This window comes from Megalops cyprinoides, chromosome 2, assembly GCF_013368585.1.
Source record: "Megalops cyprinoides isolate fMegCyp1 chromosome 2, fMegCyp1.pri, whole genome shotgun sequence".
Classification (NCBI taxonomy): Eukaryota; Metazoa; Chordata; class Actinopteri; order Elopiformes; family Megalopidae; genus Megalops; species Megalops cyprinoides.
The window spans coordinates 38,224,293-38,241,288 of record NC_050584.1 but is presented as its reverse complement, the minus strand read 5'-3'; positions in this window follow the sequence as shown (position 1 = coordinate 38,241,288).

Here is a 16,996-nt window from a genome sequence, read left to right as displayed (position 1 = left end):
TTTACGTTGTTTCTTCCTGGCTGCCGGGCTCTTTGGAGCAGAGCTGTACGGGACTAGCGATGACTCTGCCTGGCATTTGCAGCCGTCTGTACAGTTACAGTAATTTCACCAGTTGCACGGTCTGTTTACATCCACGGCAGAGACGTGAACCACCCTTGCGGTCCAGCTCAGCAGAATGCCTGTGAGAGGCCACGGGAAAGAGAATGTCTGTCAAAGAGACATTCAGCCTGTTGTGTTTAGTCTTGGCTCCGGCTCTCCAGCGCAGAATGGACAACAGTGCTGACTGGGTCCCTGGCTGGTGAGGTGAATCTGTGCCCTTTGTCTGAGATCCCAAGCCCTGTTTCACAGGTGAGCCTTCTGTCCCTTCCTCCCTACCTGATCCCTTCCCTCTAACACGGCGAGTGACTCCGACTCACCTGTACAGAAATCCTCTGCCAAGCATCGGCTCTCTAAAGGCTGTGACGGCTATAGAGAGGCTTCTCACTCCAGGGCTGTCCGAGCAAGCATCTGCGCACGCAAAGTAATGTAGCTCAAGGCTCAAATAAGGTTTATTCGTGTGAGTATTGGAAACCACCTCGGGACGGCATTTTGCTCTCGTTTCGCTCTCTTTGGCAGAGAGACGTGAGCAGAATTCTTGCCCCCCCCCCCCCCCCGTTCTTTGAAGTTGTTATTGGCTGTAAAGTCCTGCTTTTGTGTGCTCACTCGTTTGGTTAAAAGTTGTTTTGAAGTCACCAGATGAAAGACAGAGCTGTGTAGAAGGCCAAGGCCTGTGCTGTAGAGGATGACCCCTTTCTGCTGTAATGGGGGGGCGCCATTTGATGTGAGCTCGGGCTGCTAATTACAGCTGGCAGACTGGGCAGAGGGAGAGGGAGTGGGAGGGGCAGTGGGGGGTCTGCAGTGACAAATCCTTGGGGCATACACAGACTGCAGATGCCATCGCAGCCGTGCCCTCCTCCCGCCACCGAGTGGCAATTAACATTCGAAAGTGTTATTTTCACTCAACCAGCACTGGGCCATTGCCAGCTTTGCAATTACACATATTAAAATACATTTAGAGAGGTTTTATTCCTTTGTCCTTCTGTTGATGGATGATGACTGAGTGAAGGAGGACAGCGGGAAGGTGTAAAAATACATGGAAGATGTGCCAGAAAAGTATTTGCTAGCCTTATAACTTTGGACATAAAGCATGGATTTATGAGGGTGGCGCATGAATGGCTAACCTGCATTTTGTATCATATATATTTTGTGTGCAATACTTGGACTTTGGCAAGTAGACATTTAAAATACAGCTCATTTGATATTGCCACTGCACAGCAACATTTTAGTGTTATAACATTTTTCATATACAAAATGTACTAATATGTTAAAAGCATCTAGACAATTTCTTTACCATTCTTACAGACACTAGAGAAAAAGGCATTTATTAAACATATTTCTGTGTAATAGTTGGATTTCTTCTACACTTAACTGTTGGCCAGCATTCACTTTGGCTTTTGGAACAGCTTCCATCTATTAAAGACACTATGTTTTTGAAAGGAGCCCAACTTGTTCTACATCTGTGTGCATGTCTTTGCTTCCAAAATGATTGTCTTGGCTCAATCACTTGAAAAAACAACATTATAAATGTAACTGAAAAACAGTAACAAGTATGTGGCTTATGAATGCAGTGTGTCTTTGTCCACTCAGTGAAGACAAATGTCTGCATCCTCAAAGCTCTTAATTGCCCGCATTAGTCTTGCAGCAACTGCAGACTTCTGTTTTATCCATCTTCAATGTCTAGTCCCCCCCCCAACACACACACACACACACACACACACACACACACATACGTCTCTTCCACACAGACACCAAGAAAGCTCTGTACAGCCATTGCCTCTGACATTTGTGGTAACCATACAAAGATAAGTATATATACTCCCTGCCAACAACTTGATTGGGCAGCGGCAGCTAACTTCAGTTTTAAATCAGGAAAATTGGGGTGAACACAGGTGAAGCATTGCTGAAATGTTAATTGTTAGTAAGAGTGTCTGTCTTAGCTCCTCTGGCACATTAGCCAGTCCTGGTCTAACGATTACTCTATCCCCATGTGAAACTTGACCCAAGTTTATTTTCTTGATATTTTTTTTACCCCCCACTCAGCCCTTGCGCGCTGTGCACTGTGGCCTGTACTAATTCTGCAGCTTAAAATCTCATTTCAGACCCAATTAGCCTTTAGCCTGTGGAGAATTTGGCTCCTGTGGTGTGTTTTGTGTAAATTCCCTTTTACTTTGCAGATAGAGATCATTGGCAGGCTGGAAAATGAATTCTCTGATCGTTTACTGGAGAAAACATATTAAAGACCTTAAGAGCTTCCATTAAGGGCTGCTAACTACTGCTAAACCCCTGGCTGTGGCACATTAAGGTTATCAATGCTCCTCAGTTTTTTTTTTTTTTTTTTTTGGTGTGTGCTCACTAAATGTATTTCTTTAATTACATTTCAATGGGAGCTTCAAAGGAACTAATAAAAGAAAAACGTTGCTTGCCTCTATACTTTTATTTTTCTATGTTGTTATGCGACATAGCTAGCTCAGTTTATTCATTGTCTTCACATTTATGAATTGTCCCTGTGCAAGGCGGGAACCTCAGCGTGGTTTCCTGTGTATTTCCTAAACAGCTAGCAGAGCAGCCAGTGAGCCCAAGTAATTCTGCTGTCTCACAAAAGTTACTGTCAGTGCGTAACATATACAACATACTCAGTTTGTCTGGTGTGATAGGGGTTAAGTACAATATGCTGTCCAGGGCATCAGCACTGTTGTTTTCAGACTGAGACTGTGAGTCACACTAAGGTGGAATGATCCAGGTTCTGTCTGACATTACGAAGTCCCTTTAGGAAACAATTATCCCTCCGGAGAAAGAACAGAGTTGTGACAAGGCCAGCCTGTCCTGAAAGCAAAGTACCTGCTCAAGAAAGCATAGATAACACAGTACGTTACCTATGTGGTGCATGGAATGAGGCATTGACTGTCATTATAACTGCATCAAGAAAACAGTCAGCTGATGTGTGTGACATTATTAGTTTATGCTTGTGCGATGGCCCTGTGGTAATGCTTATATACACACAGAGTATGTATTTGTCTTCCCATTGTATTCCAATATTGTGATGCAGGTGTTCACTATGTGGACACATGATGTGTAAGGGCTCTGAGGAAGACATGAGAGGGGGACTGCAAGTCTTTATACTGATAATTGCCTTTGATATAAACTTCACTTAGCATCAGCTGAGGCCTATTTGAGCTGTTCAGTTGTGTTAACATTACCAATGATGACTGCATAGGTGCTGAGAAGAGCCTCCCATTTTATAGTTTGACTACATTACTCCCATACCTGCAGTTAAGCACAGTTTTATTGAATAAGATATGGTACTGATCCAATGCTACCAAACAGGCCAGAAGACAGTATGAAAACCATAAGAATTTATTTTTATACAGTGATAATGATGAATAAACCAGTACTGACATGATTATAGACAATAGGAATATTTGATGTGAAAATGTATGTACAAACATCAAATAAATCAAATAAGCAGCCTCCAGTTAAATCAAAACAAAATTAAAACATTGCATCTCAGAATGAATTATATGGGTAAGAAGGCATTAGGACTGTGTGGAAAATCTGCCACCCCTCGACCCTGGCATGGTAGGTAGTTGTTATGCATGCCTTTTAAACCTCGTCATACATTTCAAACAAGTAACTAACTGGTAGTAATGTAGTGACTCTAGCATGGCTAGGTACCAACCCTTTTTCTGACGAATAGCACTGGGCCACAAGTGCTAATAGCCAGCAAGATACAAGGGTGAGGTCATGGCTGCGAGCTTATATATTTCTACCTGAGGTTGCTTTATGACACATGACTGAGTTTGATATTTGGTAGTTAAGAATAATTGTCAATTCAGAAGCAGGAGGAGGCAATTATAGATGTGAAGGGATATTATAATTGTATAATAGCTCTAAGGACTGTAGTGTGGTGCTAGTGTTCCCCTGGCTAATACCCAATGGTGTACCAAGATGGAAAAACTGGTGCCCTTCACAGGGTACTTGGAAGAAATAACACCTGTGGTATGGAGTTGAGCAAGCACATCAACAGATTTTAGCTGACAATATGTCACACCTTAAATGTTGATATATTTTAAAACACTGCAAAGCTCATACCCCGTAACTGTGGAAATAAGCAACTTGTTTCCAAAATATAGCACACTAAATTGAAAAAATTACATTGGTATTCTTTTAATTGAATTTCACTATGAAAAGCATTAATGAAAATGGCAATGCTGATAATTGCTATCATATGTTAAACTACAGAAGATGAATCCACAGAAACAAGCAGCTGTATGGAAATTAGGAAAAAAAAAACCTCTGCTGCAGAGCTAAATGCAAATGCAGGCGTGACTTATACTGGAAAACTGCAGTTTAGGGTTGCAGTTTATGTTCTGAAATTAATTTCCATAAAGTAAACACACTAAATCAAATTTCAAAAATTAAACATATAGATCAATTCTGTACCATCCATTTCACACCTTCCTCAAAACTGATAGAAGGATTTTTAAAATTATTTTTGCTGCTACTGTTATTATTTTGCACATATCAGCCATGTATGCCTGCATTTTCCTCTGAGGAAAGCTCTTTTTTGTGGGTTTCCTCTTTGTAGTTTGAGTCAGAGCTGTAATTAAAAAAGGAAACTCTTTCCCTCCTTAATTATCCACTGCAGTGCTCATGCGATGTTCCGGCAACGGCATGGAAGTGATTTCATTTAAATAAAATTAAATTTAATCAGAGTGTTGAGAGAGAGGGGGGATATTTGTAGCCCTGAGGGTCAACTTTACATGAAAAAGAAATTAAAACAAGCAAAATATTTCTCTGCATGACAGAGGGAAAAGGTATTAATTTGATTAACTGGTGTGTGAGCACAGATATTTTCTCATTTTTTCTCCCTGTCAGCAGAGGTTCTAGGGTTGGCATTCATTGCCAGAGACTGAACATTTGTGATGAACTAAAATTCCTTACCATCAATGCTAACCATCCACACTACTTCGTTTGTGTTAGTGACTAAACATGGAATTGCATGTTTGATAAAATGTGTGTCTTTTGTGCACTTTTGCAGACTTGGTTACTGATTATGGGGGTTTAGCGTGTATTGCCTCATGTTTTTTTTCCGAGATGACTGTGCAGGATCTATGAAGAAATGCTATGTCTGAACAAGAATGAAAATGAACATTCCAAGAATTTCTGAATTAGCAGTTTAAGGGCTGTTGAACTGATGGTGCATGTTATTTTCAACTAAACACATCCCCGGATGCTTATTTTCAAATACACATTTTCTATAAAAAAGGTAGGATATATGTGTTAAGTTATGATTGTTAAGTGAAAGTACATCTAATAATCCACTCTGATTATGCTGAAAACAGACCCAGGTGCCCGTTAATCCAGCAAAATAATCTGGTGTCTGGCTATTATTTAATGTAACATTATAGTACAAATTTATATATGCATTTTTATTATATGCATATAAAAATGATGATTGACATCATCTTTTTTTACATTCCTAAGTGTAATCTCCAGTCCTTGATGTTTGTGTTACAGATGTATAATGTGGAGCTGTGGTTGAGGAGTACAGCTCCTGGTTTTTCTCTCTGTGGACAACTGCAAACACTACTCTTCAGAGATAGCATTCATTTTGAAGCTTTGACAATTCCATATGATTGTTTCATCCACAGAATACATGATTTTCGCTCCAAAAGCGGTGTCCACCCCCCTTCCTCTGATCCACTCTCATGTTGTCACACCCAGCACTCCCACCGCTTCTGCCATCTAACCCTGTGGCAGGAGTGTTGTTTTTGTTGTTAATTGAAAGAAACCAAACGCTTCCTTCCCAGATTCGCTTTATCAATGTTAATTTTCTAAAAGGCTTAATCTTATTTAAGCTCCCAGATGCAGGCCTTGTAAATTCATTAGAGCTGCGTTGGTAAAGGCTGCAGCCTGTTCCTGTCCCAATGCCTCCTTATAAATGGTTTGGGCATCCAGATAATTAAAACCAAGATGCTCAAACATAATTCTTAATTAACCAATAATGTGATAAAGCAAGATAGAAGGACAAAACTCCCTCTTTAAGGAAAAGAGGGCCTTTGTAATTACGTGATTAATGGCCTCACGTACAAAAACATAATTACTTAACCACCCCTCTCGGCTGTGTTGCAGTTCTTCTCAAGGTGTCTGTTGGTGCAGGCTGTTCTGTGCTCAGGTCCCTGTGTAGTGGTCAGGATGGTCTGCTGGGAAAGCTGCAAAACCTGTGTTTCCAGATTTGTAATGGTGCTACTCCATCTCTGCAGGCAAAGCCCTGGACTTTCTGATTGGCTGATGAACAACCTCCTACCTCCTGGCTGGCTGAAGTTTACCTCACCCTTTAATAGCAATTATAATTGTGATAAAAATGATGATGTCAAGCACAATACAGTTCTATACATGATGAATTACAGTTGCTGCAGTCTATGCCTGAGTATACATCATATCTGACTTGATGTGCACTTGCGTTACATTGTTTTTAGTTACCAGCTCAGTTACTGTATGCTGACCAGATAATATGCTTTTGAGTCCTAATAAACAAAGACAGCGAGCAGCACTCATTTTGGCAGCCACCAGACAATGCTTTTGAAGCGTGGTTGGTGATGGCTTGGAACCCTGGGTGAAGGGACACTCAGTGACGAGGCAGAGGAAGAGAGAGACAGTCTGCACAGCCCCCGATAGCCACCGGTTGTGCTCTCTCCCTGGCTTCACATCATTGGCTTGTGCAACGATCGGCGTTATCTGTGCGTCCGGGCCTGCAGCTCTGCATATAGCTGGAAGGATGTGGCAGCTCAGTGCCCAAGGGAGACAGACGCTGCCTGCCAGCAAGCGCCCGGGGTCAAACGGCCCAAGGACACGTGTCGCCAGTGTGGATGAGTGTGCAGCCTTTGCTGTCCCCAGCAGGCATATGTTCCCAGCCCCGGCAGCCCTGTGTCTCAATGTTAAAGGGTCGCTGGCACTGTTGCATTTTAATCCCCTAAATGGAAAGTCTCTAAATGCTATTATCTTCCATCTGCTGGCCCCCTGCACTCCGGGAGGCTGGCACTCTCCCTCTCACAGGCTGGCAGGGTTTTTCTTTTCCCTCTCTCTCTCCCTCCCTCCCTCCCTCGCTTTCAAATGCTTGATCTCTCTCTCCCTCTTTCTCTCTCTGCTGCAAAGGTGGTGTGGACTCTTCAAGAGAGGGCAGTCATGCTCCACATGTACGCAAAGCAAAATTACGTGAACAGAAGTCTATACAAACATAGGAACTTTTAGGGCTCAAACCTCAATTTTGCAGAGGACCCACTGTCTACGTGTGGCCCCCTGTCAAACATTGTCATTATTTCCAGTGTGAATGTCACAGGAATTATACCTGAATCTAACCCAGTCCTTCTTTAATTTGATCAGATTCATTTCAAGAAGGGGGTCACTCAGCAGTGGGCTTGTGGAAAATCCTCCCTGTGAAGGGAAACACAACTACAGCTAAAACCACCCTGCTTGAGCACTGATGGTTTCAGCATTAAGAATGAAAAGGACAATGATGATAACACTGATGAAAATGATAGTGATGGTGATGACTCATTCTGAGTGATGAAGGGGCCATTTATTTCTGGTAGAGCTTCACTCTGTGCTCAGCCAGGAGGTCAGGATCATGGATCATTTCCATTTAGCAAACAATGCTTACACAGTCTTAAAAGTGCAATGTTGTGCATGATATAAACTGGTAATATAAGACCGTAAATAATCAATTTAATAAATTTCAAATGAGAAAATTACTATCGATTTTTTTATTTGTCCCTGAGGTCTTGTTATTGACCCGAGGTACACTATCACCCCTGCATTGCTCAAGTGTCAATAAAGGATATTGGAAATGACTGATTCGTTAAAGTGTGAAATAAATTGCTTCTCATATGTGTTTTTGAATATGACAAATTGATTTGCTGAGGACAGAGCGAGAGAAAGTGCTCCAGACAATTTTTGCAAACACACACTCAATTGTAATTGATGTCCTGTAGCCAGGGGGAATCTGCACTTTTCATTCCTGATTTGTTCTGTTAACAGCGTTGATTTCCTTTCAGTCAATAAAGTGCAGCTAAATCATTTTCTGACACAGAATGAGAGGGAGAGTGATTATTCAGTACACTGTATTAAGCATTAGCACTGTCGAGATGTTTCCTGGCAATAAGTGCACTCATAATGTTACTTGCTGATGCACTTAATATACAGTCACTTCTGTGGCAGTTCAGTGAAAGTTAGTTATGCCAATAAAGCATCTTTCGATTGAACTGAGAGGGATGGAGGAAAATCCATTAGGTGTGTGGTCACGAAAGACGAAAGAATGTAACTGGCAGGGCCGGCTGTGGTTTATGTCCATAGGATGTTCCTCCTTCTTGCTTTCCCTCCCTCCGTTTCTCCCTCATTGTGAGGATTTTCTGCTTGAGGGCTGAGGCAGCTTAGAAACATCCTCTTTCCTCCCTCCCTTCTTCCCTCCTCTTGTCTCCTCTTTTTTTTTTTTGCTCAAGCCAGCCAAATGACCGATTGCAATTACTCCACAGTGAAAGAGTAAGCAGGCCACCTGCCATCACATCCACTGAATGTGGAGGGTGCGGAATTCATTAGACTCTTGACATCATGGCTGAAAAAGACCCTCAAAGACAACCCCACTCCTACCCCCACCAAACGGCAGGTTTGCAGCTCCCAAACCTGACTACTTGTGAGTACCCCATCCCCCGAACCATGCGACAGATAAGGGAAAAGTCACAGTGGTTAACCATAATCAGCCTCATAATTATACAGACGTCATTTACCTTCCGGTCCATTACAGATCCTTTCCCTCAACCCTCTCTCCTTCTGCTCATTGATTTGTGAAGTTGCTCACCCAGAAAAAAAGTCATTTAAAGAATTGTTGATGGCTTTTTTCCCCACATCAGAGATGTCTTGATTAAGGCAGTATGTCATGGAGTGCTCAGATAATTAGATCTTTCAAAGTTTGGCCAAAGACATAGTTGCTCCCTGCTTGGTAACAGGGCAGGACATACGTGGTTTTCAGAGCTGATGCTAGAACAGCAGAGAGATAAGGCCAAATTGAATTTGGCTATTTTTTCTCCCCCCATGTGTAGGCTTTTGCCTATTATTCATTTCAGCTGTCTAAATTTATCCAACCTTTCTATAAATCCAACACAAATTTACAGGCTGTTTATGCCTTGTTTATACAATTCTGCATGATGCATTTACACTAATACTGGAACCAACATGCACGGCTTTTTGCAGGATAGATCATGGCTGAGTAAACACTTTGCTCAGGAGCCCAGTGGAACCCATTAGCCTTTCCCTGGTAATACACACTTCAACTATTTATCAGTATATCAATGCAACCAGAAAAAAACGTTAACTGACAACAATGATATTCTGTTGCCACCACTCAGACTCCGTAATATCTTAAATCTCAATAACTTTTACAATTCATAAAATGCACCTGTGTAATATACCAGTATTAAGGATGGACTGCATTTCTTGCATGAACTAGTATCTTGCATATCAAAGTGATCCGATCTCTTCTACCACCTGCTGTGCTGATGTCAATGGGTGGCGCCATGGAGGCGTAGTGGACAGTTGTTCCGTGGAAGCGAGTTCTGACGCCAGGTCTTTGCTCTCACAACAGTAAGATTGATGAGTATCAGGCAGGATTGCTCATTCTCTTCTATTTATGCTGCCCCCCCCCACTGCCCCAATGTTCTGAGTACAGGTTCTCAGTCACCGAGGCGTAAACCTCTCCTCACTTTCCTGATTCCGCTGTTCTCGCCCTGTTCTTTTTCCGCCATCACCTCTTTGACACGTTTTTCTGCGCAGCTCTCGTTTTTGCAGCCCGTTTGCTCTGCGTCTCCACTCCTCGCTCCCTCGTTTTTCCCTCCCTCTCCTCTGCACCTTTCCATACCCCTGTGACATTTAATGTGCTCGATGGCTTCTAAATGTCATCTCTAAAGACAATTTGACTGATGATTGAAATAAAAAAATAATAATAAAAAAAAAATTGTCAGTTTAAGCAAAGTGGCAAAATGTTTTAAACAAGCTCTGTAATTATTTTGTCACATAAACTTACCATACCATAAAGAGTGAAATTTCAGTGGTTCACTGTGCTTTACTGGAGATGCTAAAATTGGTCTAATTTTCTTCACAGTGGGAGACTCGTTTGAATGCTTTAAATGAGAACCTCTGTAGAATGATTGGTGTTTTTATCCTTCAAAGAAAAAAATAAATGTTTTCTCTGTCTAATGATTGCAAACACTAGGATTTAGAAGGACGAATGCGCCTCTGAAGTGTCCCCAGAAGTTCTTTAATTTTTTTTTTTTATTGGGATGTTGACATAGTGGAATATGCTTTAGTTCTCCATCATACTGTATCTGAAGTATATGTCAGAGATATGTCTGTCTGTATTTCCTTCTCTCAGAGAACTGAACTCTTAAGGTCAAGCTATGACATAGCTTCAAAGAGACCCTGTTTTCTCCTGCACTCAAAGGGTACAGTGTTGCTGGGTGGCTTTGTTCTGTAATCAGTTCGGTTGGTTTCTGAGCAATTCTCAAGATAATATTTTACTCCAAATGTGTAATACCCCAGTACGCATTATCACACAAATGTTTCAATTTAACAGCTCACATAGGCACATAAATGCCAAATATTTGTCTGGGCTTTGTCCCCAAATTAGCATAATATACATGCATGTTCTTTCTACTTGATATAGAGTGCAAACTGTAAGAGTGTATGCATTGTAATATATATTGTAATCTATTGACAAATATGTTGTTCAGGCTAAGAATATATTGCAGCATACAAAGCAGCAGTAATTTACACATTTTAAATAGATTGATTGAACTAAAAATATATTCTCTAAAATATATCTGTTTATCTCTCATCTACCTACCTATCTACAGATAGATAGATAGATAGATAGATAGATAGATAGATAGATATGCAAATATAAATTTTGTCTGGGATTTATTGCCAGTGAACTAGCAGTTTCTCTTTCCTATTGTGTTGCAGCTAAGCACTTGGCTAACGTTGCTACTAGCACTTGAAATCTGAAATAGCTAACCTAGTTGTTTAAATAAATACTTCTTTTGCTGGTAAGTGTATTTTATATGGAGTTAGCACCAGCTCACAGCATACTTAGCTTACAAAGTTAGCTAACTAGTATCTGTGAAATCATAGCTGACACCAGTGATCTAGCTAAATATACTGGACCAACCAGCTTCCTTGCTTGAACCCCCCCAGAATTCAATCAATTAACTCAGTGACTCAATAAATCTACTCAATAACTCAACTAATTATCAGCTGGCTAACAATCAACAATGATAAGTATTAACTGCTCACCATTTGATCCAATACTTGGTGAATTGTAATTCACAGTAGTTGTAAAATGTGCCCTCACATTAGACTAGCATAAATCATAAACACACTGCCTTGACTCTGGAAATCAGCAAGGGGAAAACAGAAGGCCGAGCTGGTAGGAAATGTAATTTGAGAATAATTTACTTGCCAATTGCCTGTTTCATACCATCCATTGCATGGCCAAATCTGTGATGGTTAAAGGATGGAAGGGTAAACTGTGTTATGGCCCTCGTACTCAATACACTGTCATTGGCCCATCTCACAGCCATCAAGCTGAAAATGTCTCGCCCAAGAGATAAAAGCAAATGCTCCTGGACTGAATAAAATCCATATGCACAATTTCTGAATGACACTGTTGGGACAAAGCCCAGTTCTGGGATCTAACTCCCTTGAGATGTTCTAATTCCAGCCCTTTGTGATACCTTTTTTTTCCTTTCATGGCTCATGAGTAATCTGTGTGTATCATACTGAGGGGCACGACATGTCCATTGTCCCCATATTATTTTCTGGGTGGCTGAGAGGCTCTCACATTTCAATGTCAGTCCTGAAGGTCCTCATAAGAGCTCTGCCAGGCAATCAAATGAAAATCGATTTGCCTTTGTGAACTAAATCTGTCTGCTCCGTTTCCTGCGGTTTACCTCCTCTAGTCAGGGGAACACCTTCATCACTCTCATACCCCAGCCACTGAATATTTCTTGGATGAACTTTCTCAGCAATGATAGCATTGGTTAATAAGACAGGTTTGTAGCCTGAACCAAGGAACTCTTGCATCCACTGGTAAAATATGTCTCTAAAATCTTTTTCAATCTGGCCACCTAGTAATCCCCTGAGTTAACTGACTAAATAATTTCCTTCCTTCAAATATGTCTCTCACCCAGGTCATCACTGCAAAAGAAAGTTGGTTCTCAGTTGACCCCACTTGGTAAAATAAAAGTTAATTTCAAAAAAAAAAAAAAAACAAGAAAAACATGCAAATCGGCTGTAGCATGATTCATTGCTTTGGTCTTCTTTAAAGCCAATCATCATCAGGTTGAGAGTGTGGCAACATTATGGTGGTTTGATGATTTTAAAATCATCATTTTTACTTTTTATTACAACATCAACAGTCACTTGTTATTAAACAGTTACAATTCATCATGTTTTTCAAGACTTTATTTAATGGCAACATCTATAAAACTACATGTGGCTCTAGATTTTCTGTTATAATGGTGCAACATTCACTGGTAATGTCAGACAGTCTACTTTGGTATAAATGAGAAGTCATCTGTTTCCAGAGAAGAGTACAAAATTTACCCAACAGCAAAAAGGAGACAGAAAAGCTCAGAGAAATGATATGATCTCTATGTGTATAAATGGACAGAAAATGAATGACAGGCAGGTGAAAAACAAACTTTTCTCAGATCTGATTTTTTTCTAGCTATGGATCCTAAAAATGTCCAGTCAGCACCATGTAAGCCTTAGGACCACTTTGTGGTGAAAAACAAAACAGCAGAAACAACAACGACAAAAAAAAAAAAAAAAAGAAATAGCGTTTCATCAGAAATAAGTTCCTGTGCCTCTGCTCCACTACTGACAGATACAAGGCAGCCTGGAAATGAATAGTGTGTAACACCTGAATGCAGACTCTCTCCCCCTCCCTGTGTCAGGAATCTATTGATTCTGCTGCTTGTCATCTTAGAGGGATCTTACAGGGTTCTCTGCTAGCTAGTCACTGCAGGGAAACTCGCTTAAATCAGCTGCAATTAAAACTTATTTTTGCGCAAAGTCGTAACTCTGCATTATTCATGGGTCAAGTAGGGGGCTGAAAATGATGCACATGTTTTATTTAACAACCATTGAGTAAGTGAGGCACCTATGCAAGGTAATTGCTCTGACGTTCTCACTTCACATGCCATCCGGCACCACAAATCTCATATGTAACTGTGTTAAAAGGCTGGCATTAGAAGTTAGAAGGTGGACAAATTGGGCCTGATGTGTCTGATATGACTCTTTTAAAATGGAAATTTTTGTGCCTGTAGCTCTGTATGTGCAAGACTGTCCCTCTGAAAGGGCAATAATATGTGTGTGTGTGTGTGTGTGTGTGAATATACAGCCAGTCAGAGGGGCTAAATGGATACTGAAACTGTTCCATTTGTTACCAAACCTGCAGGTCTGCAGGTTCCTCTCCTTGTCCCACACCCTCCATTAATCTGCAGATTGGAGCAAGCTGTTCAATTTACTGCTCTTTGGAATGGAGGTGTTCATCTTAAAAGCATCTCTAGTTGTTCAGTGACTTCATGGTGTTGCTCACTGAATGAATAAGCACTTAAAAGTTTTTTAGGCTTTCATTAAATTACCAGGAGAATGTTGAAGCACACATTTCCACATGCATTTTCTCCCACGTGAATCTGACTATCAGGAGCTCTGACTTCCTCCACAAAATATCTCTCCTGTAAATGAGAATCATCCTCTGGTTCCATTTTGTCAGAGACAAAGTCTTAATGTAGAAAAAAAACTCAATGAGTCAAAATCAGAGGTCAGTTTAACACAGACATGAAAGTTTTATGACTGCAGCCGTCTGAGTGTTGAGTGATTTGAAACAGTTTCAGATAATCACCTGAAAACTGCTCCAGACTGCAGCAGACCTCAGGCATTTGCTGCACTGCCACAGAGCCGTGCTCTGTGGCTTCACTGTGCACAGAGCCACGCCCCAGTGAGGAGCCGTGTGGCAGGCAGGGAGATTAGAACACGATCATCACTCTCTACCCTGTCCTGCTCTCTTATCGGACCGGTCAAATCCAAATCCCTGTCACCGCTCTGCCGGGTGACACACTGCTGTGCAGTAGTGGAGGTGCCATTCACAGAGCAGGTTTAAGATGTGTGTATGCATGTTTGGGGATGTGTAAGGGAAGGATATGAGAAATCTACTGCTATGCTGCTAAAACATTATTATGTGCTTGTGTGAGGACAAAGAGAGCACCCTTTATGTAAAACAACCCCATCACAAATGTGACACAAAAAGCGACAATTCCCCCCCCCCCCCCATCTTTGTTTTAGTCATGTTTTTCTTCTTATTTTGTATTCCTAGTTTGTTTTTTCCATTCAATGAACTTGTGAGGACTGTGATTTGTTTATCTTTCCCTTTTTTGATTGTTTGTGTAATATCTCGCTTGTCTTGCATTTGCAGAAATACCTGTACAAAGTCCATGATTTGCATCGTGCTGGTTTCCCAGTCCTGTCACTCCAGATTGTCACACAGTGCATGTCACAATACTGAATATTTGTTGTACTTTATGTGTAAGTATACTTACATGTACAACTACGTATACATTATTAATGTCTCATGAATATTTGACTCCATCATACATTTATCCAACCTTATTTTTGACAAATTCAGTTTCTACCTCAGGAATGTAATGTGTTCTTATGCAAAAATTCCCTACTGGGACACTGCTGCTGTACCCTTGGGCAAGGTACTTAATCCACAATTGCCTCAGTAAATATCCAGCTGTAGAAATGGATATAATCTCCTCTCCTCCCTTTTCCTGGTCCCTCTTGTCCCTGTAAATGTTTTTTTTTTTTTTTTAAATAAGATTGGTTAATTTAATAAAATAAAATAAACAGTTTTCACTGCTGTCCTGGCCAGGGCTGCGTGGCAAGCTTGCAGACATTAATCGGGTGCAGGCGTGGAACTTTTATCTCCCGGAGTTCGTTCCAGGCAGGACTTTCACGAAAGCTGAAGCCGGTGTCTGTGGGCTCTGATTAAAGCGTGGCCCATTGCGTGACATTTACAACAGCGTCTCTGCCTCGCTGCTTAATTGCTGTTGTTGTTGGATGTTCTTCTCATCGGCACGCGCACGCTCTCCTCCATCTCCGCTCTTGCAGGCGCTGAGAGCCGTGAAAGTGGAGCGATGAGGATCCTCTGAGAGAGTGACAGTCAGCCTCGGCAACGGGGGCGGAATTTTGTGACATACCGCCACGCTCTGGCAACTAATTGCGTCAGGCTTAATTGCAACAAGCAGAATTTAATGGCCTGTGCAGGGCAGTTTGGGGTGGAGGTGGTGCTGCTGGTGGTGGTGGGGGGGTGATGGAAATGAAAGGAAGGGAGGAAAGTCAAGGGGAATGGGAGCTGCGAGGTGCAGTACTATCTAGCTTGCCTTGCCAAAGATGGCCAATTTTGATGCACAGGATGGCCACAAAAAGCCTTAACTGAACTGTTGGAGCTCACTTAAATACAAACACACACCTTAAAATGCATGATTTTGTATATATTGCAATAAAATAAACATGGTTAGTTTCTTTAAATGCACTTTATGTATGGAAAAAAAGACAAAATGCGTATTGGCTATTTCCAGTGAAGTAATGTATACCTAAATTGACACTTAAAATGTCTTTCCCTTGAATTCTAAACACATTATCAAAATATGTTGCTCAACTTAACAACAGTGAAACAACTCTTACAAACTTATTCTAAGCTACCTGAAATTATTTTGGGCACCATTTTAATGACCTGATTGTTAGACACACACACTTTATATCACTATATCCCTGGATGATATCACTAGGTGGCACTCTTCATTGTGGCTTGATAAAGCAGCTTGAATGATATATCATCTTTTACTTAATATGTAAAGCACTGTCCATCTCTTTAAAGTCAGCAATTTCCATAGTAGAATGGCTAGGCAGACAATGGACATGTAATCTTCTATAGCAGGCCACTGTATTTTTCATCCTCATTTTTCCCCACTATATGTAGAATTACACAGTTACATCAATAGCTCAGAGATAAATACTAATAAAATCCCTGTGCTTGGGATTCAATATTAGATAAACAGAAAGTACTGAGAAGGATCTGTTCAAGCCTGCATCGCAGTCACAGCAAAATCAGCTCTTTCTCCAGCCTGGCATTCCTCTGAGCAATCGCTACTCACTCACAAAACTGCTGGGTACCGTCACCAGAGCTGGCCTTCCCATGAGAGCTACTGCACTGCGTCACATTGTCCACATTGTATAGATGTACAGCTACGTTGACAAATTGCCATGAAACAAGGTATTTTTATTCCAGGCTTTTCCCCTCTTTAAGCAAGCAACTACAGAGCATTTATTTTTTGTGAGGAATTCAGGGTGGAGAAGCAGTGAGGGAATAGGGAAGGAGGCAGTAGGATTCTCTTCCCTACAGTGTTCCCATGTTAACAATGATTCTGCTTAAAATAAATGCTGCTTGACCAAAGCCAATGTCACTGTCTCTTGATAGCTGTTTATTTGAAAGGTCTTTTGTTGATGGTGAATGGTAAAACATTCACTTCCTGTTTACACAAAGCCTTTTTTAACACCAACAAGTATGCCAAACAGACTCACATCTCATTGTATGACCGTGGTATGACAGTGAGCCTCAGGGACAGCCATTGTCCTTAAGCATTGAACATTACCTGCTGTGTCTCCACTTGCTTTCAGGCAGCTGACTTTATTCTTCATCATGAATGCTGTCTCCTTGGGAGGCATGTAGCCACTCCCAAAAAACCCTGCATTATTTGAATCCTGTTTACATGCAAAGGAC